A 22,518-nucleotide genomic window follows, 5' to 3' on the forward strand; every position below is an offset into this window, starting at 1 on the left:
GCCCCAGTTTTCTCAACATTTGCGCCCAACATGCCAGTACCGGCCAGGGCTTTCAGACGGCACCATCACCAGATTCTGGCTGTCGTCCACATCTGGCACAGTCACCACACCCTCACAGTTTGTGCCAAAGGCAACTCGTAACTCACCACCTGTTGCATCCAAGAATGGACAGAGCACCTCCTCCTCGGCCCGTGGGCGCAACGCCTCATTCTCTGTCGGCCCTGGCTGCTGTGGGCCTGGTGGTGCCTGCCTACCCTGGCGGATAGGGCTTTATCAGCACTGGTGGCAGATTTGGTTCCTGCAGCTGGTGCAAGCATTCCTACAGTGCCTGTTGTATCTAACTTCTTGAACACTGAGGTGGCTAGTAATAATACAGTTAATTAGAACACCCTAATAAGTAATATTTTTTTAATTATGACAAAACTTATCTTTGTTGCCAGGCTCGGCTGTAGCTATGAAACTGCACATGTTAGCAAATTAATAAAAGTTCAGAATGGCTGTACTGTTGCTTTACTACAGGCACTAGAAAACACATGTTCATAACACTTCTTGACACAGTTCTGATAGTCTGGTGCATAGGCACAGTTCACAGAAGACAGAAGTCTCTTCACTCCCCGATGTTTGACACAGGCTGTCACACATCTAGTAGGCAGCACGATGTCATTACTCCAACGGAAACTTTATGGAAATGAGCAAACAGTACTGCCCTCCTAGTCTCTGGTGATGCTATTTTGTGGCAAAGGCACAGTGGTGGCATCTCGGACCTATGCGAAGTGCGGTTCCTTCCTAGCATCTCATTGGCCCCTCTTGGTACCACTTAGCTACTTCTTGCGCCACTCTCGATACTCGACGACATTGCAGTGCCTGAGCGAGCACTGTCATCAGTAGGGATGGAAGCTGGGGCTGTATCTCCAGAGCTTCTCACTCTACAGTCTGCAACCATTGCTGCCAATCCCGAAACCTTTTGTCATGGACTCTGACGTCCAGATGGCTCTCACCCCCTTGTTGCCTGTTCCATATGTCAGTTGGTCTGGGGATTGTGGACAACGGAGTACTCTCATAACACTCAGTTTCATTCACATGTGCCAGTCTGGGCAGATTGAGAGCTTCTTGTGCCTCGGGTTGCTGCCACCGATACCACCACAGACATCTCATCAGTCACAGAATTGTGGACGGTGATGCCCAGTCTTTCACCCTGTAGGAGGTATTAACCCATCGGTTACTACACCTACCACCCACAGCAGACCTAAGTGGGGCCACTACAGCAAGTAGTGTGTGCTGACATACAAATTGTGCACCCACAACCATCCAAAGTGGTCAGTAGTGACAGCCCTGTCACCAACTGCCAGCACCAGCCCCCCATGTGAGTGCAGTTCAACAGTGGTACGTGATGTGGATAGCATCTTTATAAGGGCGTACACAGGCCTCCTGGCCCTCAGTTGTGAAATGTGTTTGAGACTGTAAACTATCTTCATTGTGGTCTTGTCAATGTGACTGTGACCCAATAAATTGTATCTGTATCACAGCTCAGTGTCAGTTAGACTGTCAGGTACATTTTGTGCATATCGAGTGACATCTTCAACACTGCATTCCACATGAAAAAAATGTTCAACAGTTTCTTCCAGCAATGTACAGATACGTGATTCTTTCCAATAAGGAAAAGTGATTGTGGTTGACTCCCCAAACTTAGCATGCTAGATATGATGAAGCAAGTGTGATGAAGAAAAAATTGTCCTGAGATGACTGTGAAGAACTGGAGCTTCTGAAGACATCTGTGCAATCTGTGCTCACTCTCAAGCAAAAAGACCACCCTGCCAGACTATACTTTTGTCAATGGATTCTGAAATGGAGAGCAAGAAATCTTCAGTTCGTGGCTTGCATTTTATTTATGGATAAGAGGACTTTCACACTGAGTGAGATAATAAATCATCGTTAAAGCCATGTAGTTGCGTATACAAGTTCTTCAGTGATCGTGGAAGCAATGTGTTAGGTCTGCTTTAGTGTAAATGTGTTGGCAGGAATTGTGGATGACAGACTTGTGCATTTTACCAGACAAATAACAGGTGCTTTTTATCAACACTTTCTTTGCAAAAAATTACCCACATGAAATTACAATGAAATTCAGACCATTAGCTGCTTACAGCCGTTGATAAATATCAACAGGGCAGTTGAAAATGTGTGCACCGACCAGGACTTGAACCTGGGATCACCTGATTGCATGGCAGATGCTCTATCTGACTGAGCCATCAAGGACGCAGAGGATAGTGTGGCTGCAGGGACTTATCTCTGGCATATGGCACAGATATCCTCTGTGTCCTCAATGGCTCAGTCAGATAGAGAGTGACTGCCATGTAAGCAGGAGATCCTGGGTTCGAGTCCCCATCAGGGCACACATTTTCAACTGTCACCGTTGATATTTATTTGTAAGCACCTAGTCGTCTGGATTTCATTGTGCAAGAGCTGCAAGATCACCAATGATATATGTTATTTTGGACATGTCCAAAAGAGCAGATATCATCTTCATGTAACTACCTACATTGTTTGAGAATGCTGTTTATCTTGTAGAGTGGAATAACTATCACCCATTTACAATAGAATTTTTATCATTTTTACAGCAAAACATGTTTCACTTAGTTGTAACAGGGATCTCCAGTGGTCTACAAATATATAAAAACGGCAATGTTATGCATAACTGTAAATATTTTGTTTTGAGATGTGTAAGAAAGTAATACAATACAAGACAAATGGGTAGATTTTAGAGAAGAAATTATGAAGGCAGTCAGAAGTCCACTAGTTAAAAGGCCAAAGCCTAGCAGAAATTCTTAGATATCACAGGAGATACTGAATTTAATTAATGGATGGAGAAAATATGAACATGCAGCATATGAAGCAGGTGGAAGGGAATTCAGATGTCTAAAAAATTAGATTGACAGGAAGTGCAAAAGGCCAAACAGGAATGGTTAAAAGACAAATGTGAAGCTGTAGAACAGGCATAAGTAGAGTAGAGATAATTTGATGGAACACTGAAAGACCTGAGTGGAAACAAGGCCCTGGAGCAGATGATACTTTCTCAGAATACCTGAGATCCTTAGGAGGGCTAGCCATGGCTAAGCTGTTCCATCTATTGTACAAGGTATAAGAAACGTGAAATACCCTCAAATTCTAAAGAAGGCAGGTGATAACAATTGTGAATATTACAACACTATCAGTTTAATAAATCATGCCTGCAAAATACTGAACAAATTATTTACAGAAGAAAGAAGAAACTTTTTGTGGCGGCGTTCGTAGCGACAAGCAATTCGCTGTAGAAACAGCTTACGAAGTCACCGCCACACTTTTAATAGTGGGCCGACCGGTCCGCTGGAACAGTTAACAGAAAGATGAAAACCCAAACACTCTGATTAAATAAAAGTCGGTACTTATCTTTATTAACGAAGATACAGCAACACAGTAGTGAACTCCGTGTCTACAGAAATCTGTCTAGTTCGAGTCGGAGCGGCTAGGTCAGCGTCGGCTGACGACAAACAACAACTCAGCTGCGATGAACACACAACTGACTAGCAAGTACACAATTCGGTGGTGAGTATACAACTGAGCGGCGAATACAGAACTGTCCTAGCACTCGCGACTCCAGCGCTTAAGAAACCAGAAGCCAGCGGTGGCGCGCGCAGACTTGCGGCGATTTCCCGTCTCACTGGCGCTGCTTATGCGGACGGCGTCCAGACTTTGATGCTGCCAACCTTTTGACGGCGGTCTCGGGTGGCATTACTGGCTAGGATATAACACTCCTCCCCCCCAAATCGCCGCACCGTCGTTGAATAATGACGTGGTGAGCGTCGACGGCGGGGGAGGGGTCTAGCCGCAGGCGTAGCAGAAGAGACCGGGGCGGAGACTGTTGTCGGTGGCAGTCCCCGGTCCGCACTCCAGCATTGGCTGCGCGGGGCCTCGGGAAACACCGACTGAAAACCGAGGTCAGGGTGCACGCCTGTGACCACGGGCGTAGCTTCTGGTACTGGACGCGACGGGGCGTCGGGACCCACGAACAGAGGCAGCGTCTCCTGACGCTGTGTCGACGGCTGCTGAGTGGGCGCCAGACAAGGCGCTGCGGTGTCAGACTCCTTGGGGGTGCCCAAGGAAAGCGGCTGCAGGACAGGTTGCACAGCCACCGCTTGGGAAGGCGGCCCGGCTGAGGGGTCGACGTCCATCAGCTCCGAAGGCGGTGGCGACTGAAGAGGGACCGCAGGCACCGGAGCGACCACCTGGGGCGCTCCCGGATGAAGCTGCGCGGGAGGTATCAACGGGACGGGCTGTCAGCGTGGTAGCGGCGACGGCTGCTGCTGCTGCCCTGGGGGCGGCAGTGAAGTCAGAAGGCGCGGCTGGAAGCCGCCGCGGACCAAATCTGTGGACAAAGAACGAGCGGCAGAATCTGGGCGGCCAGTGCGGCGCAACTGGTTCTGATGCCTCCTGTGCACCCCAGTAGCACCTTGAACAGTATAAAAACCGCGACCCTGGACACTTATCACGGTACCACGTTCCCAACGTCGGCGACCGTGATAAACTCTGAAAAAAACCGCGTCGTTGCGCTGAAAACGCGTGCGATGCTCAGAAGCGGCGGGTCGATCCGGGGGGTGCAACAACTGTAGTAGGGTGCGATGACGACGGCCGTGGAGAAGCTCCGCAGGCGAAGGGCCGTCGCGTGGCGTGGTCCGGTACGATGACAGGAACGTGATGAGGGCCTTCTGACGAGAGTGCATAGCACGAAGGCGGTCCATATGATCCTTGAATGTGCGTACAAAACGTTCCGCTGCACCATTCGATTGAGGGTGGATCGGCGGAGTAAGAACATGGCGAATGCCATTGGCAGAACAAAAACTTTCAAATTCAGCAGAGGTAAATTGTGGACCATTGTCAGACACTAAAACTTCTGGAAGACCCTCAATACAAAAAATTGAAGTCAACGCCTGTATAGTTTGTGCAGACGTTGTAGACTGCATGGGCACAACAAACGGAAAATTACTAAATGCATCTATCACGATGAGCCAACGAGAATGCCATTATGGACCAGCGAAATCAATATGTACTCGCTGCCAGGGACCGGCAGGGCGTGCCCACTCAAAATAGCGTTGAGGCGGAGCAGCTTGGTGTTCGGCACACGTCGAACAATCTGTAGACATCTGCGTAATCTGCTTATCAATGCCGATCCATGTACAATGACGGCGGGCAAGCTGCTTGGTGCGGACCACTCCCCAATGACCTTGATGCAACAAGTCGAGGACCTTGGATTGGAGCACTTGGGGAACCACTACACGAAGCTGGTCATTCTCGGTGCATAACAGCAAAACTCCGTACGAAACAGACAACAGATGACGTTGCGGATAATAGCGATGAACCACAGGATGCGATATGTCCTTTGCCTTGGATGGCCAACCACGTTGAACAAAACGTAATAGTAAACTCAGATGAGGATCCGTAGCTGTCTCACGTGGCACCTGACGATGAGCAATCGGAAAATCCCGGAGGGATTGATGCCCATCGGCGTCAATCTGGTGGCAAGAGTCGTCAGAGGAATCGAAGACATCATCCGCAGCAATCGGCAATCTAGAAAGCGCGTCAGCGTTTGCATGCTGAGCTGTAGGGCGATACAGTATCTCATACTGGTATTGTGATAACAAAAGGGCCCAACGTTGTAGTCTCTGAGCTGTCCGCTGAGGAACTGGTTTAGACGGATGAAACAGTGACGTCAGTGGCTTGTGATCTGTTACTAAATAGAATGGTCTACCATAGAGGTAGTGATGGAATTTTGTGACACCGAACACAATAGCCAACGCTTCCTTGTCCAATTGGCTATAATTACTCTGAGCTTTGTTTAGCAATTTAGATGCGAACGCAATAGGACTTTCGGTGTTACCGACTCGGTGAGACAACACAGCACCGAGGCCGAAAGAAGAGGCATCACAAGCTAACACCAGAGGCTTGTTAGGGTCGTAATGGACCAGACAACGATCATTCAATAAAGCCTCTTTAAGCTGCTGAAAGGCTGATTGGCAATCAGCTGACCACACAAACGGAACATTCTTACGGCGGAGACGATGCAACGGTGCAGCAATCTGTGATGCATTAGGTATAAACCTAATATAATATGTCAATTTGCCAAGAACTGCTTGCAATTCCTGCAGATTGCGAGGGGCGGGCAAATCACGAATAGCTGCTAAATGTGACTGGGAGGGATGAATTCCTTGAGCATTAATAACATGTCCCAGATACTCCAACTCCGTAAGGAAAAATGAACATTTATCGATGTTGCAACGTAGGCCTGCCTGAGACAACACTGTAAACAAACACTCCAAATTACGGAAATGTTCAGCAGGCGTCCGACCGGACACAACAATATCGTCTAAATAGTTGCAACACGATGGCACATTAGCCAGAAGTTGTGACAAAAAACGCTGAAAAATAGCTGGAGCTGATGCACAACCAAAAGGCAAATGCAGAAAACGGAACAACCCCAACGACGTGTTTATGACAAAATACTGTTGTGATTGCTCGTCGAGGGGCAATTGCAAATATGCTTCACGGAGATCAATTTTGGAAAAGAAACGAGCTCCCCCTAACATATCCATCAGCTCGTCCGGTCTAGGCAAAGGAAAAGAATCAATGACAGTCTGAGGATTAACTGTCGACTTAAAATCAGCACACAAACGTAACTTGCCAGACGGTTTCTTTATAATAACTAAGGGAGAAGCCCACTGGCTCGCTGAAACGGGTTGAATAACACCGTTGTTTTGCCAACGACGAAGTTCATCTTCTACAGGTGCCCGGAGGGCGTGAGGCACTGGACGAGCACGAAAAAATCGAGGCTGAGCATTATCTTTTAACGTAATATGAGCGGCAAAGTTCGCAGCACAACCTAGTTCGTCTTTAAATATGTCACTATATTGTTTACACAAATCGGTTATGCTGTCTTGAGGAACAACAACAGAATTAATTTGCAACACATTGTCTTGGATAGACAGGCCAAACAAGTCAAAACAGTCTAATCCGAAAATGTTTACACTGTCTGTAGCGCGGAGCACTGTGAATGAAACTGTTTTTGTATTGCCACGGAATGTGGCTGGCACGCTACATACACCTAACACAGGAATTTGTTCTCCACTATAAGTAGCCAAAGAATGTTTTGCCGCTGAAAGTTTAGGGCGGCCGATAGCCGCATACGTAGCACTATTTATGAGAGTCACAGACGCACCAGTGTCTAATTGAAAATTGAAGGTCTTATCCTGGATGCGTAGCTTCACAAATAGTTTATTACACTGTCTCTGGATCGGTGCAGTGGAGGCGGAAGACACAAAATCAGTGCGTTTAGCGCGTGTTCGCTGCTTACGACAACTTGTGGGTTGGGCGGGTGGAGCAACAACTCCCGCTTCACTTGCAGTCTGTACATTACTTTTTACAGCGTTTGAATTACGCTTGGGTCGCATAGCAGAGGGCTGGGTGGGTGACGTATTGCGAACAAGTTTATTACCCACACGAACCGTGGAAGAGTCTTTAAACGCGACCTTCTGGGCGGGCTGGCTTTGAAGAACATGAATATCCATGGGCTGGGCAGCACTAGAATTGTTATTGCGTGTACGCAAACAAACAGTCTGGATGTGTCCTTTCCTTTGACAAAAGTGACAAACCGCGTTTCTTAATGGGCAACGTTCACGAGGATGAGCAAGAACACACTTAGGGCAAGACTTAACTCTATCATTTTGCACACGCGGCTGACGAATGTGTTTAACTTGACACGGCCGGCTAGTGTTTACAGTATGACTCTGCCGGTGGGGCCGCGGGCGTGACATAACTTGCTTAGCACAGGCAATTTGAGAAATACATGGCTGATCTAACTCACACTCAGCATAGTCAAAAGTATCTTGGGCTTCAATGATGTTCATCACAGTCTCTAATGACTGGTCAGGCAACTTTAAGATAGCAGCACGAATACGAGAATCGGCAATGTTTTGAGTAATAGCGTCTCGTAACATGACATCACTGTAGGAAGCTCCACACACACAATTAAATCGGCACTGACGGGTGAGGCCCCGTAAATCTGTTAACCACTGATAATTAGATTGATGTGGCAGTTTCTTTAATCTGAAGAACTTGAATCTGGCTGCTGCCACATGAACTCGCGACTCGAAATACTCAGCAAGCTTGTTAACAACAACGTCGTAGTCTAAAGCTTCTGGCTTGGGTTCCGGGAACAACTTACAAAGTAGTTGATAGACTTCCACGCCTGCAGTGGAAATTAAATAAAGCTGCCGCTCAGTACCCGTGATTTTGTAGACTGTCATGTGCACCTGCAACTGCGCGAAATATTCTCGCCATTCTTCTCTTGATGCATCAAAAGCACGGAAAGGTGGTGCTGCCTGTGCTTGTTCCTTTTGTGTTGGAGGATTAGCCGCTTGTTTGGCGATTGCTTCCACCAGACTTTGTATTTGCTGACTCTGTAACAAGATCAACTGTTGTAATTCGGCAGACATAGTGAACACAAATTAAACCAGCCCCCAAAATTTTATCACTATAATTAGTATAACCAGAAACAAGTTGAACCAGCCCTGCACACGAGTTCGGAAGTCCTCGTCGCCAGTTTTGTGGCGGCGTTCGTAGCGACAAGCAATTCGCTGTAGAAACGGCTTACGAAGTCACCGCCACACTTTTAATAGCGGGCCGACCGGTCCGCTGGAACAGTTAACAGAAAGATGAAAACCCAAACACTCTGATTAAATAAAAGTCGGTACTTATCTTTATTAACGAAGATACAGCAACACAGTAGTGAACTCCGTGTCTACAGAAATCTGTCTAGTTCGAGTCGGAGCGGCTAGGTCAGCGTCGGCTGACGACAAACAACAACTCTGCTGCGATGAACACACAACTGACTAGCAAGTACACAATTCGGTGGCGAGTATACAACTGAGCGGCGAATACAGAACTGTCCTAGCGCTCCCGACTCCAGCGCTTAAGAAACCAGAAGCCAGCGGTGGCGCGCGCAGACTTGCGGCGATTTCCTGTCTCGCTGGCGCTGCTTATGTGGACGGCGTCCGGACTTTGATGCTGCCAACCTTTTGGCAGCGGGCTCGGGTGGCATTACTGGCTAGGATATAACAAAACTGGCAGAAGTTGATCTCAGGGAGTATCATTTTGGTTTCCAGAGAACTATAGGGACACATAAGAGGTGCAAAGCTAAGTTTATAGCATTTGTAGACTTAGAGAAAGCTTTTGACAGCTGTGACTGGAATACATTCATTGAGATTTTAAAGTAGCATGGATAAGATACAAAGAGTGAAAGGTTATTCACAACTTCTACAGAAACTAGGCTGGAATTAGAAGAGTCGAAAGATATGAAAGGGAAGAAGCAGTTGAGAAGGTCTGTACTTTGAGCAGACAGTGAAGAAAACCAAGAATAGGAGTCTCAGCATGAGGATTTTGGAAACTGCGTGACTTGTCAGGTGTTCGAGGAGTGCTGCAATGAATGTCCTTAATGCATGGTGAAACCGAGATGAAACCATGTCCATCCATCATAGGGTTGAGCAGTCACCCTTCATTGCAGATGTTGGACACCATAGGCTGGGTGAACTGGTAAAACAAGAGAGTTTGTGATCTGTGGAATAAATAACATTAGACTTTAATGCTGGGCAGAGTACAAGTGTGTCTGAACACTTAGTGCACCAAACACTCCTAATGATGGGCCTCCGCAGGCAACAAACCGTGCATGTGCCAATGTCTACACCATGATGTTTGCAATTAAGTCTGAAATGGCACATGATCATCAGCACTGGATGTTGGAACAGTGGCATAGCATTGTATGGTCTGATGAATCTTGCTACCTTCCTCATCATGCCAATGAGAGGGCACAAATCGTCTTCTTCCTCGGCAACAGCTCTCTGACGCCTGTACTGAGGGAGGGAGACAAGCTGGCAGCAGCTCCATTATGCTCTGAGGTCATTCACATGAGCAACTATGGGTCCGATGAAGCTTGTGGAAGGCACTATGATGGCCAAGGAGTATCGTACACTGGTCATAGACCGCATATATCCGTTCATGACCATCATGTTTCTCGATGTCAGGGAAAGTTTTCAAGATAATGGGCTGTGTCATAAGGCCAGGAGTGTGATGCAGTGGTTTGAGGAACACAGTGGCGAGGTCTGATTGATGCACTGGCCCCCAAACTTGGCAGTTCTGAACCTGATCAAACACATCTGGAATGTGATGTGGCATCAGAGCTGATCCCCCCCCCCAATTCTTTCCGGAATTTAGGGGAATTAGCTGATGTGTGTGTGCATATGTGGTTCCACCTCCCTCCAGTGACCTACCGAGGCCTCATTGCTGCCATACCATGATTTGTCACCGCTGTAGTCCATGTAAAAGGTGGACATACTGACTATTAGGTAGGTGGTAATAATATTCCAGCTGATCAGTGTATATTGTGTCGTTGTTCATGAATGTAATGATTTTCCAGATGGATTACAAATGAACATTTTGATCACTGTTCATAGACTAGAATAAAGCAATAAATTCCCAGATTTTAATCAGTTTGGAAACAGGATGCAAGCATGCTAATGAAAGAAGAAGAATATTGATTAAAAATATAATGTCTAATAAGTAAAACAAAAGAGGAAATTAGACAGAATTATAGTTGTGATTGCATTAATAATGTACAGTGGTAAGAGTAGTTATGGAGCTAGTCCCAATTGACATTGCTGGATGTGTGCAATGGCTAGCAATTTATTGAACTGACTGTAGGTGTTTGCTTGGTTATGAATGCAATGCTTAACAATGCTAAAGAATACTCAAGACACATTTATGTTATTTGGCTATCTAGAAGCAGCATTCAGCAATGTAAAGCAGTGCTAGAGATTTTAAGATCCTCAGAAAAGTCAGTATATGCTGTGGGGGAGACAGGTAATACAAGGCTTGTCCAAGAATTGAAGACTTTGTCATTTGCAGTGATCCAGACAAAATTTCACACTAGTTGGCAACACTAACTTGTAGTGTGGTCTTCCCCCTCCACTGTTTATTCAGTCTGGCTGTGGCTACCAAATGTGATGTGTACGTGGTTATTCACTTTCTTAACATGGAGAAGATCTGCCCAGTTGAAATTCATCATTGCCTGATGGCCATTTATGGTTATGTATTAATCACTGCAATGTTAGAAGTGATGTGCTGAGTTCTTGAGTGGTAGAACTAGTGTGTGTGACAAGGAAGGAAGGGGAAGAAGATTATTAATTGATGATGCATTGTTGGAAAAAATTGAGAAGACAACTGTCTGACACTCTGGGATCTCACAATTTTGATCATAGAAGTACTCTAAAGAAAAATTGTGGCACAGGGAGGTGTGTGCTCATCAGGTGTCAAAAATGTTGAAAGAGGTTCACAAGGAAAATTGTGTGGAGATAACAGAAATTTTTTGACCATTTTGAAAGGGAAGATCAGTTTTTGAACTCAGTCATTACAGGTGATGTAACACGAGCTTACCATCGTATGCCTCAGTCCAAAAGGCGATCAGTGACAAGACATCACCCTAGTTCCCCTCCTATCCAAAAATTTCATCTGGCAATGTCTGACAAGGATCGAAAACGAGTTCTTCTCACTGAATTTTTGGCAATGGGGTATATAATCGACTGCGATTGTTATTGTGAAAAGTTAAAAAAACTTTGGAGACTGGTAAAAAACAATGAAACAACAGTCTTTCGAGTGGGATACCATTAACCATTCAACCTGTAGACCAGACCCATCACCCAGTGATTTTTCTCTCTTCCTTCACCTAAAGAAACATTTCTGTGGAAAATACTTGTCTATCAACTAGGAAGTCTGGGAAGAGATGTCAAGCTGGTTGTGGGCTGTGCCGGGAGATTTTTTTGACAGAGTGATCGAGGACCACATAACGCAACTTGAGAAGTGCATCGAACTTGTCGGGGATTATGCACAAACATAATGTAGTCATATATGAACATTGCCATGTATAAATTTTGTGTGAATAAAATATTTCCTGATGTTTAAAACGTAAGTGGTCCTTAACTTGTATGTAATGTGTGATAACCAAGAAGGAACAGTAAGAATAGAAAATCAACAGAGAAGTGCTTGGATTAAAACTGCCAGTGGCAGGGAAGTAGTCCTCGTCCTCTACAGTTCAGCCTCTAACGTAGCAGAGTGCCAGGTGTATTGCAAACTGTGGTACCCGTATAGCTCACTGCATTTGTGAAGGGCATTCAATTTTCTACATTTTGTAACAGTATTATTCATATAAAACAGACAGTTTGGAATCAAACAGTGGAAAATTCAGCATGGAATGTAACAATATTATGAGAAGGAAAATCTGCTACTCACCATATAGCAGAGATGCTGAGTTGCAGATACGCACAACAGAAAAGATTTTCACACTTAGCTTTCAGCCAATGGCCTTTGTCAACAGTAGACACACATACGCATGCACACATACACTCATGCAAACACAAATTGAACGCACAACTGCAGTCCCAGACAACTGAAACAACACTGTGAGGAGCAGCACCAGTGCATGATGGGAGTGGCGACTGGGTGGGGGAAAGGAGGCGGCTGGGGTGGAGAGGGGGAGGGATGAGATGGTATGGTGGGGATGGCGGACAGTGATGTACTGCAGGTTGGTGGTGGATAGGGTAGAGGTGGGAAGTGTGTGTGGGGGGGGGGGGGGGGAAGAAGCGGAAAAGGAGAGAAATAGAGAGAAACAAATTAAAAAAATTTAAAAAAAGACAATGTGGTGGTGGAATGATGGCTGTGTAGTGCTGGAATGGGAACAGGAAAGGGGCTGGATGGGTGAGGACAGCGACTAACAAAGATTGAGTCAGGAGGGTTATGGGAATGTAGGATGTATTACAGGGAAAGTACCCACCTGCGCAGTTCAGGAAAGCTGTTGTTACAGGGAAGGATCCATATGCCACAGGCTGTGAAGCAGTCATTGAAATGAAGGATATCATGTTTGGCAGTGTGTTCAGCAACAGGGTGGTCCATTTGTTTCATGGCCACAGTTTGTCCGTGGCCATTCATGCGAACAGACAGCTTGTTGCTTGTCATGCCTACATAGAATACAGCACAGTGGTTGCAGCTTAGCTTGCAGACCACATGACTGGTTTCACAGGTAGCCCTGCCTTGGATGGTATAGGTGATGTTAAGTGACTGGACTGGAGTAGGTGGTGCTGGTGGTGGTGGGAGTGTGTTTGGAACAGGTCTTGCATCTAGGTCTATTACAGGGCTATGAGCCATGAAGTAAGGGATTGGGAGCAGGGGTTGTGTAAGGATGGACAAGTATGTTGTGTAGGTTCAATGGATGGTGGAATATCACTGTGGGAGGGCTGGGAAGATAGTGGGAAGGACATATCTCATTTTAGGGCATGACTAGAGGTAATCGAATCCCTGGCAGATAATGTAATTCAGTTGCTCCAGTCCTGGGTGGTACTGAGTTAGGAGGGGAATACTCCTCCATGGCTAGACTGTGGTGTGAGGTGGTGGGGGACTGGAAAGATAAGGCATGGGAGATTTGTTTCTGTACAAGTTTGGGAGGATAATTACGGTCAATGAAGGCTTCAGTAAGACCCTTGGTATATTTCGAGAGAGACTGCTTGTCACTGCAGATGTGATGAACACAGGTGACTAGGCTGTATGGAAGGGACTTCTTGGTATGGAATGGGTGGCAGCTGTCGAAGTGGAGGTATTGCTGGTGGTTAGTAGGTTTGATATGGATGGAGATACTGATGTAGCCATCTTCGAGATGGAGGTCAACATCTAAGAAGGTGGCTTGTTGGGTTGAGTAGGACCAGGTGAAGCAAATGGGAGAGAAGTTGTTGAGGTTCTGGAGAAATGTGGATAGGTTGTCCTCACCTTTGATCCAGATAGCAAAGATGTCATCAATGAATCTGAACCAGGTGAGGGGCTTAGGATTCTGGGTGTTTAGGAACGGTTCCTCTAGATGGCCCTTGAATAGGTTGGCATAGAATGGTGCCATGCGGGTGCCCATAACCGTACCCCAGATTTGTTTGTAGGTAATACCCTCAAAGGAGAAGTAATTGTGGGTGAAAATATAGTTGGTCATGGTGACTAGGAAGGAGCTTGTTGGTTTTGGAATCCCTCAGGCATTGGGAAAGGTAGCGTTCAATAGCGGTAAGGCCACGGGCATTACGAATGTCAGTGTACAGGGAGGTGGCATCAGTAATGATGAGCAGTGCACCGTATGGTAAAGGGATAGGAACTGTGGAGAGTTGGTGGAGGAAATGGTCGTTATCTTTTATATAGGAAGGTAGTTGTCAAGATTGTGTTATGTAAGCTAGAAAAAATTAATTAATGCTTTCAGTTTAATTTTTCTGCTTTGAATAAATCATTTCATAGTCACAAATTGCCTGACATTGCAAGCAAAGGATCACACATAAGTTTTTGAATGAAGAAACTATTAAATTAATTTGATTATGCCACCCTTCATGCAACAATGGACACCAAGTTAAATACTGAAGTGTGCCAATTCAGCCTTTTAACATTCCAAGCTTTTGCAGCGATGAAGGATATGGATGATACAGAACTGTGAATGAAATCAGAGTGAAAGGCTATTAATAATAAGTTTCATTGAGGACAATGGACATTGCTGTCCTCAATGGAAGTGAGTGAGAATGACAGGGTGTGTTGGCTGAGATGTAGAGTATACTGTGCACAGAATATGGACTGAAAGAAAACCAAATTATTGGGGAGCAACAGAAATGAGATTCATGATTAACTGATGATTGTGTGGTAGATAAAGTGAATGAAATTTGCTACTTTAGAAGCAAAGTAACACATGATGAATGAAGGCAAGGAAGATGTAAAAGCCAGTCTATCACAGAAGAAGATGGTATTTCTCATGATAAAGAAATCTTCTAGTGTCAAAAGTTGGCCTTAATTTTAGAAAGAAATTTCTGAGATTGTCTGTCTGAAAAGAAAAACACTTACTAGAAGTAGTGACAGAATTATAGTACTTGTTAAGACAGTAAGGAATAACTTCTGTGGTGCTACAGGGAGTGATAGAGGTCAACGAATGTAGAGGATGGCGGAGTTTAGAATACATACAACAAATAACTGACGAGGTTGGGAGTAGGTGCTATTTTGAGATGAAGAGGTTGGCACAGGAGAGTAAATTGTGGTGGGCTGCATCAAACTCATCAGAAGATTCCTGGAAAAAGTATGTTTTTCATTTTGAATTTTACTTCATTATGATTAAGACATGAGAAGGAAACATAGTAGGTGAATATGGATTGGGGGACAGAAATGAAAGAGGAAGCCGCCTGGTCGAATTTTGCACAGAGCACAACATAATCATAACTAACACTTGGTTTAAGAATCATGAAAGAAGGTTGTATACATGGAAGAACCCTGGAGATACTAAAAGGTATCAGATAGATTATATAATGGTAAGACAGAGATTTAGGAACCAGGTTTTAAATTGTAAGACATTTCCAGGGGCAGATGTGGACTCTGACCACAATCTATTGGTTATGACCTGTAGATTAAAACTGAAGAAACTGCAAAAAGGTGGGAATTTAAGGAGATGGGACCTGGATAAACTAAAAGAACCAGAGGTTGTACAGAGATTCAGGGAGAGCATAAGGGAGCAATTGACAGGAATGGGGGAAATAAATACAGTAGAAGAAGAATGGGTAGCTTTGAGGGATGAAGTAGTGAAGGCAGCAGAGGATCAAGTAGGTAAAAAGACGAGGACTAGTAGAAATCCTTGGGTAACAGAAGAAATATTGAATTTAATTGATGAAAGGAGAAAATATAAAAATGCAGTAAGTGAAACAGGCAAAAAGGAATACAAACGTCTCAAAAATGAGATTGACAGGAAGTGCAAAATGGCTAAGCAGGGATGGCTAGAGGACAAATGTAAGGATGTAGAGGCCTATCTCACTAGGGGTAAGATAGATACCGCCTACAGGAAAATTAAAGAGACCTTTGGAGATAAGAGAACGACTTGTATGAATATCAAGAGCTCAGATGGAAACCCAGTTCTAAGCAAAGAAGGGAAAGCAGAAAGGTGGAAGGAGTATATAGAGGGTCTATACAAGGGCGATGTACTTGAGGACAATATTATGGAAATGGAAGAGGATGTAGATGAAGATGAAATGGGAGATATGATACTGCGCGAAGAGTTTGACAGAGCACTGAAAGACCTGAGTCGAAAGAAGGCCCCCGGAGTAGACAATATTCCATTGGAACTACTGACGGCCGTGGGAGAGCCAGTCCTGACAAAACTCTACCATCTGGTGAGCAAGATGTATGAAACAGGCGAAATACCCTCAGACTTCAAGAAGAATATAATAATTCCAATCCCAAAGAAAGCAGGTGTTGACAGATGTGAAAATTACCGAACTATCAGCTTAATAAGTCACAGCTGCAAAATACTAACACGAATTCTTTACAGACGAATGGAAAAACTAGTAGAAGCCAACCTCGGGGAAGATCAGTTTGGATTCCGTAGAAACGCTGGAACACGTGAGGCAATACTGACCTTACGACTTATCTTAGAAGAAAGATTAAGGAAAGGCAAACCTACGTTTCTAGCATTTGTAGACTTAGAGAAAGCTTTTGACAATGTTGACTGGAATACTCTCTTTCAAATTCTAAAGGTGGCAGGGGTAAATTACAGGGAGCGAAAGGCTATTTACAATTTGTACAGAAACCAGATGGCAGTTATAAGAGTCGAGGGACATGAAAGGGAAGCAGTGGTTGGGAAGGGAGTAAGACAGGGTTGTAGCCTCTCCCCGATGTTGTTCAATCTGTATATTGAGCAAGCAGTAAAGGAAACAAAAGAAAAATTCGGAGTAGGTATTAAAATTCATGGAGAAGAAATAAAAACTTTGAGGTTCGCCGATGACATTGTAATTCTGTCAGCGACAGCAAAGGACTTGGAAGAGCAGTTGAATGGAATGGACAGTGTCTTGAAAGGAGGATATAAGATGAACATCAACAAAAGCAAAACAAGGATAATGGAATGTAGTCTAATTAAGTCGGGTGATGCTGAGGGAATTAGGTTAGGAAATGAGGCACTTAAAGTAGTAAAGGAGTTTTGCTATTTGGGGAGCAAAATAACTGATGATGGTCGAAGTAGAGAGGATATAAAATGTAGGCTGGCAATGGCAAGGAAAGCGTTTCTGAAGAAGAGAAATTTGTTAACATCCAGTATTGATTTAAGTGTCAGGAAGTCATTTCTGAAAGTATTCGTATGGAGTGTAGCCATGTATGGAAGTGAAACATGGACGATAAATAGTTTGGACAAGAAGAGAATAGAAGCTTTCGAAATGTGGTGCTACAGAAGAATGCTGAAGATTAGATGGGTAGATCACATAACTAATGATGAAGTATTGAATAGGATTGGGGAGAAGAGAAGTTTGTGGCACAACTTGACCAGAAGAAGGGATCGGTTGGTAGGACATGTTCTGAGGCATCAAGGGATCACCAATTTAGTATTGGAGGGCAGCGTGGAGGGTAAAAATCGTAGAGGGAGACCAAGAGATGAATACACTAAGCAGATTCAGAAGGATGTAGGTTGCAATAGGTACTGGGAGATGAAAAAGCTTGCACAGGATAGAGTAGCATGGAGAGTTGCATCAAACCAGTCTCAAGACTGAAGACCACAACAACAACAACATGATTAATCAGCATCATCTATTCAGGATTAGTCAAAAAGTGTGTTCCAGTTTTATGAGTCACTTCATTGCTTGCACAGTCAGCCTACATAGCTTTCCCCACATTGGCAACCTTTTTTGCACTGCCACTATACACCCTGAAGCTAATTTGAGTAATCAAATGGAACATATTGTGACACTGATATCATGTTTAATTATTTCCATTTGTTGCAATTTGGGAATAAAATAGGAGATGAAGTCCTGTGACATCTACATCAATGTCTATAGTCTGCAAACCACTGTGAAGTGGATGGCAGAGGATATGTCTCATTGTATCAGTTATTAGGATTTCTTCCTGTTCCATTCACATATGGAACATGAGAAGAATTATTTACACGCAGTTTTTTAAAAATTTTCCCAAATTTCCCCACCCTTTAATGTGTTTTGACGGCAACACAACCACCTAACCTTTGTGCACATCGTTGTCTGCCAACCCAAGTTCACCACAGGATCAACATCGCCCAGCTTTAACCAACACTTTTTCGCCTTTTTTCACACCAGATCTCCAGTTGCTTTCTAGTTCACCTTTATCTCTCCCCATATATTTTTATTTTCATTTTCATTTCAGCCTCATGTTACACTTTCCACCTTCTAATACCATGTCACCCTCACAACACTCCCACAACGACCCCATTAAGTTTTATTTACATTCCCTCCGCAAACATGCCTTCGCCCTAGCCAGGTTACGCTCCCATATTTTATTTTCTCAGGCTTGTCTGACATTTGGCATTACACCCAAAGGCCTCCATCTCTGGCTGCAACCCTTCTTTCCATCAGTCTCTATACCAATTCCAAACTGAACAATCCATTGCCCACCTAATCCTTCACCTACACATCAACTCAGCCAATGAACACACCCGCCAACTCCTATCCTTAATAAAAGTGCTCAATCTTTCCTCTCCCACATCCACACTGGCTGTTCAGAGCATCCTCCTACAGGCCAACCGCAAATTAGAACAGCATGCCACCCTCCACCTCAAAAAACTGTCCAATCTCCTGGTTTCCCACCTCCGGAAAGGCAAAGCACTGACCCTTCACAACCTTTTCAACAAACCTCAACCTCCTCTCATTGCACAGAAACCCAGTCTCTCCCATCTACTCAATCTCCCACTTCCAGCTCCACTCCCTCCAAAACCTCAAAATTCCAATCAACACAATCTGGAACCACAACACCCTAATTCAGTGGTTAACCTTTCCTCCAAACATCTCTCCCAATCTGAAACCTCTGTCCTATCCAAAGGCCTCACCTTCAGCCCCACTCCCAAATTCAACCACACAGCCCTTGTCAAAGATTTACTGTCCTACACTCATACTCTCTGCTGGAAATATCACTTTGCCATGCAGAAAAATGATCCTAATCGTACTCCTAATGATACAAATCCCCAAGACACTATCCAAATTGAACCCTGCCTGGAACAGTTCCATCCTCCGTCACAGCGGGACCCACCTCCTCTTCCTCAAAATCACCCTCTCCAAACCTTCCAGGAATTTCTGACTTCCAGCCTTGCCTCTCAATCCTTCTTAAAAAACCTTAATCCTACTCCCAACATCACCACTGCTGAAGCTCAGGCTATCCGTGATCTGAAGGCTGACCGATCCATCGTCATTCTTTCGGCGGACAAGGGTTCCACGACCGTGGTTCTTGATCGTCGGGAGTATGTGGCTGAGGGACTGCATCAGCTTTCAGACAACACCACATACAAAGTTTACCAAGGTAATCCCATTCCTGATGTCCAGGCGGAGCTTCAAGGAATCCCCAGAACCTTAGGCCCCTTACAAAACCTTTCACCTGGCTCCATCAACCTCCTGACCCCACCGACACCCCGCACCCCTACCTTCTACCTAAAATTCACAAACTCAATCATCCCGGCCGCCCCATTGTAGCTGGTTACCAAGCCCCCACAGAACGTATCTCTGCCTACGTAGATCAACACCTTCAACCCATCACATGCAGTCTCCCATCCTTCATCAAAGACACCAACCACTTTCTTGAATGCCTGGAATCCTTACCCAATCTGTTACCCCCGGAAACCATCCTTGTAACCATTGATGCCACTTCCTTATACACAAATATTCCGCACGTCCAGGGCCTCGCTGCGATGGAGCACTTCCTTTCACGCCGATCACCTGCCACCCTACCTAAAACCTCTTTCCTCATTATCTTAGCCAGCTTCATCCTGACCCACAACTTCTTCACTTTTGAAGGCCAGATATACCAACAATTAAAGGGAACAGCCATGGGTACCAGGATGACCCCCTCGTACGCCAATCTATTCATGGGTCTCTTAGAGGAAGCCTTCTTGGTTACCCAGGCCTGCCAACCCAAAGTTTGGTACAGATTTATTGATGACATCTTCACGATCTGGACTCACAGTGAAGAAGAACTCCAGAATTTCCTCTCCAACCTCAACTCCTTTGGTTCCATCAGATTCACCTGGTCCTACTCCAAATCCCATGCCACTTTCCTTGACGTTGACCTCCATCTGTCCAATGGCCAGCTTCACACGTCCGTCCACATCAAACCCACCAACAAGCAACAGTACCTCCATTATGACAGCTGCCACCCATTCCACATCAAACGGTCGCTTCCCTACAGCCTAGGTCTTCGTGGCAAACGAATCTGCTCCAGTCCGGAATCCCCGAACCATTACACCAACAATGTGAAAACAGCTTTCACATCCCGCAACTACCCTCCCAACCTGGTATGGAAGCAAATAACCAGCGCCACTTCCTCATCCCCTCAAACCCAGAATCTCCCACAGAAGAACCACAAAAGTGCCCCACTTGTGTCAGGATACTTTCCGGGACTGGATCAGACTCTGAATGTGGCTCTCCAGCAGGGATATGATTTCCTCAAATCTTGCCCTGAAATGAGATCCATCCTTCATGAAATCCTTCCCACTCCACCAAGAGTGTCTTTCCACCATCCACCTAACCTTCGTAACCTCTTAGTTCATCCCTATGAAATCCCCAAACCACCTTCCCTACCCTCTGGCTCCTACCCTTGTAACCGCCCCCGGTATAAAACCTGTCCCATGCACACTCCCACCACCACCTACTCCAGTCCTGTAACCCGGAAGGTGTACACGATCAAAGGCAGAGCCACGTGTGAAAGCATCCACGTGATTTACCAACTGACCTGCCTACACTGTGAAGCTTTCTATGTGGGAATGACCAGCAACAAACTGTCCATTCACATGAATGGACACAGGCAGACGGTGTTTGTTGGTAATGAGGATCACCCTGTGGCTAAACATGCCTTGGTGCACGGCCAGCACATCTTGGCACAGTGTTACACCGTCCGGGTTATCTGGATACTTCCCACTAAGACCAACCTGTCAGAACTCTGAGGATGGGAACTTGCCCTTCAGTATATCCTCTCTTCTCGTTATCTGCCAGGCCTCAACCTCCACTAATTTCAAGTTGCCGCCACTCATACCTCACCTGTCTTTCAACAACATCTTTGCCTCTGTACTTCTGCCTCGACTGACATCTCTGCTGAAACTCTTTGCCTTTACAAATGTCTGCTTGTGTCTGTATGTGTGTGGATGGATATGTGTGTGTGTGCGAGTGTATACCCGTCCTTTTTTCCCCCTAAGGTACCTAAAGTAAGTCTTTCTGCTACCGGGATTGGAATGACTCCTTACCCTCTCCCTTAAAACCCACATCCTTTCGTCTTTCCCTCTCCTTTCCTCTTTCCTGATGAAGCAACCGTTGGTTGCGAAAGCTTGAATTTTGTGTGTATGTTTGTGTGTCTATCGACCTGCCAGCGCTTTCGTTTGGTAAGTCACATCATCTTTGTTTTTAGATATATTTTTCCCACGTGGAATGTTTCCCTCTATTATATCCTGATCTCTATGTGAGTGATATATAGGCGATTATGGTTCATTCTTAGAGTCATCATTTAAAACCGGTTCTTGAAACTGTGGTAGTAGACTTTCTTGGGATAGTTTACGTCTTTCTAGAGTCTGGCAGTTCAGTTCTTTCAGTATTGCAGTGAAACTTTTCCATGGGTCAAACCAACCCGTGACTATTCATACTGTCCTCCTTCCTAGATGTTCAATATCTCCTGTTTATCCTATTTATTATGCATTCCACATATTTGAGCAATATTGTAGTATGGGTTACACAAGTGATTTGTGATCAATCTCCTTTGTAGACTGATTGCACTTCCCCAGTATTCTACCAATACACCAGAATCTACCATCTGCTTTACCCTTGACTCAGCCTATGTGATTATTCCATTACATATCCTTATAAAGTGTTACAGCCAGGTATTTGTGTGAGCTGGCCAATTCCAGCAGTGACTAATTAATATTATAGTCACAGGATTCTATGTTTTTTCATTTTGTGAAGTGTTCAGTTTTACATTTCTACACATTTAAAGCAAGTTGTCAATCTTTGCACCACTTTAAAATCTTATTGAGATCTGACTGAATATGCAGTTCCTTTTGGATAGTACTTCATTATGGATACTGCATCATCTGCAAAAAAAATCTCAGGTTGCTATTAATATTGTCTACATGATCATTAATAAACAACATGAAGAACAATGATCACAACACACTTCCCTGAGTCACATCTGAAGTGACTTCTACATCTGACAATGACTCTCCATTCTGAATAACATGCTGCATCCTCCCTACCAGAGTCCTTAATCCAGTCACAAATTACATTTGATACCACATATGATCGTACTTTTGACAGTAAGCGTAGGTATGATACTGAGTCAAATGTTTTTCACAAATCAGGAAATACTGCATCTACCTGCCTGCCTTGATCAAAGAGCTTTTAGTGTGTC

The 22,518-nt window shown here is 44.8% G+C and overlaps 1 protein-coding gene across 7 annotated transcripts in view; it reads left to right on the forward strand.

Annotated features, from left to right (window-relative positions):
* The window catches only part of LOC124551113 (zinc finger protein 70-like), a 147,433-nt gene that overhangs the window by 85,027 nt on the left and 39,888 nt on the right, over window positions 1-22,518 (forward strand). The window lies entirely within an intron of this gene.

Source organism: Schistocerca americana, chromosome 9 (genome assembly GCF_021461395.2).
Source record: "Schistocerca americana isolate TAMUIC-IGC-003095 chromosome 9, iqSchAmer2.1, whole genome shotgun sequence".
Lineage (NCBI taxonomy): Eukaryota > Metazoa > Arthropoda > Insecta > Orthoptera > Acrididae > Schistocerca > Schistocerca americana.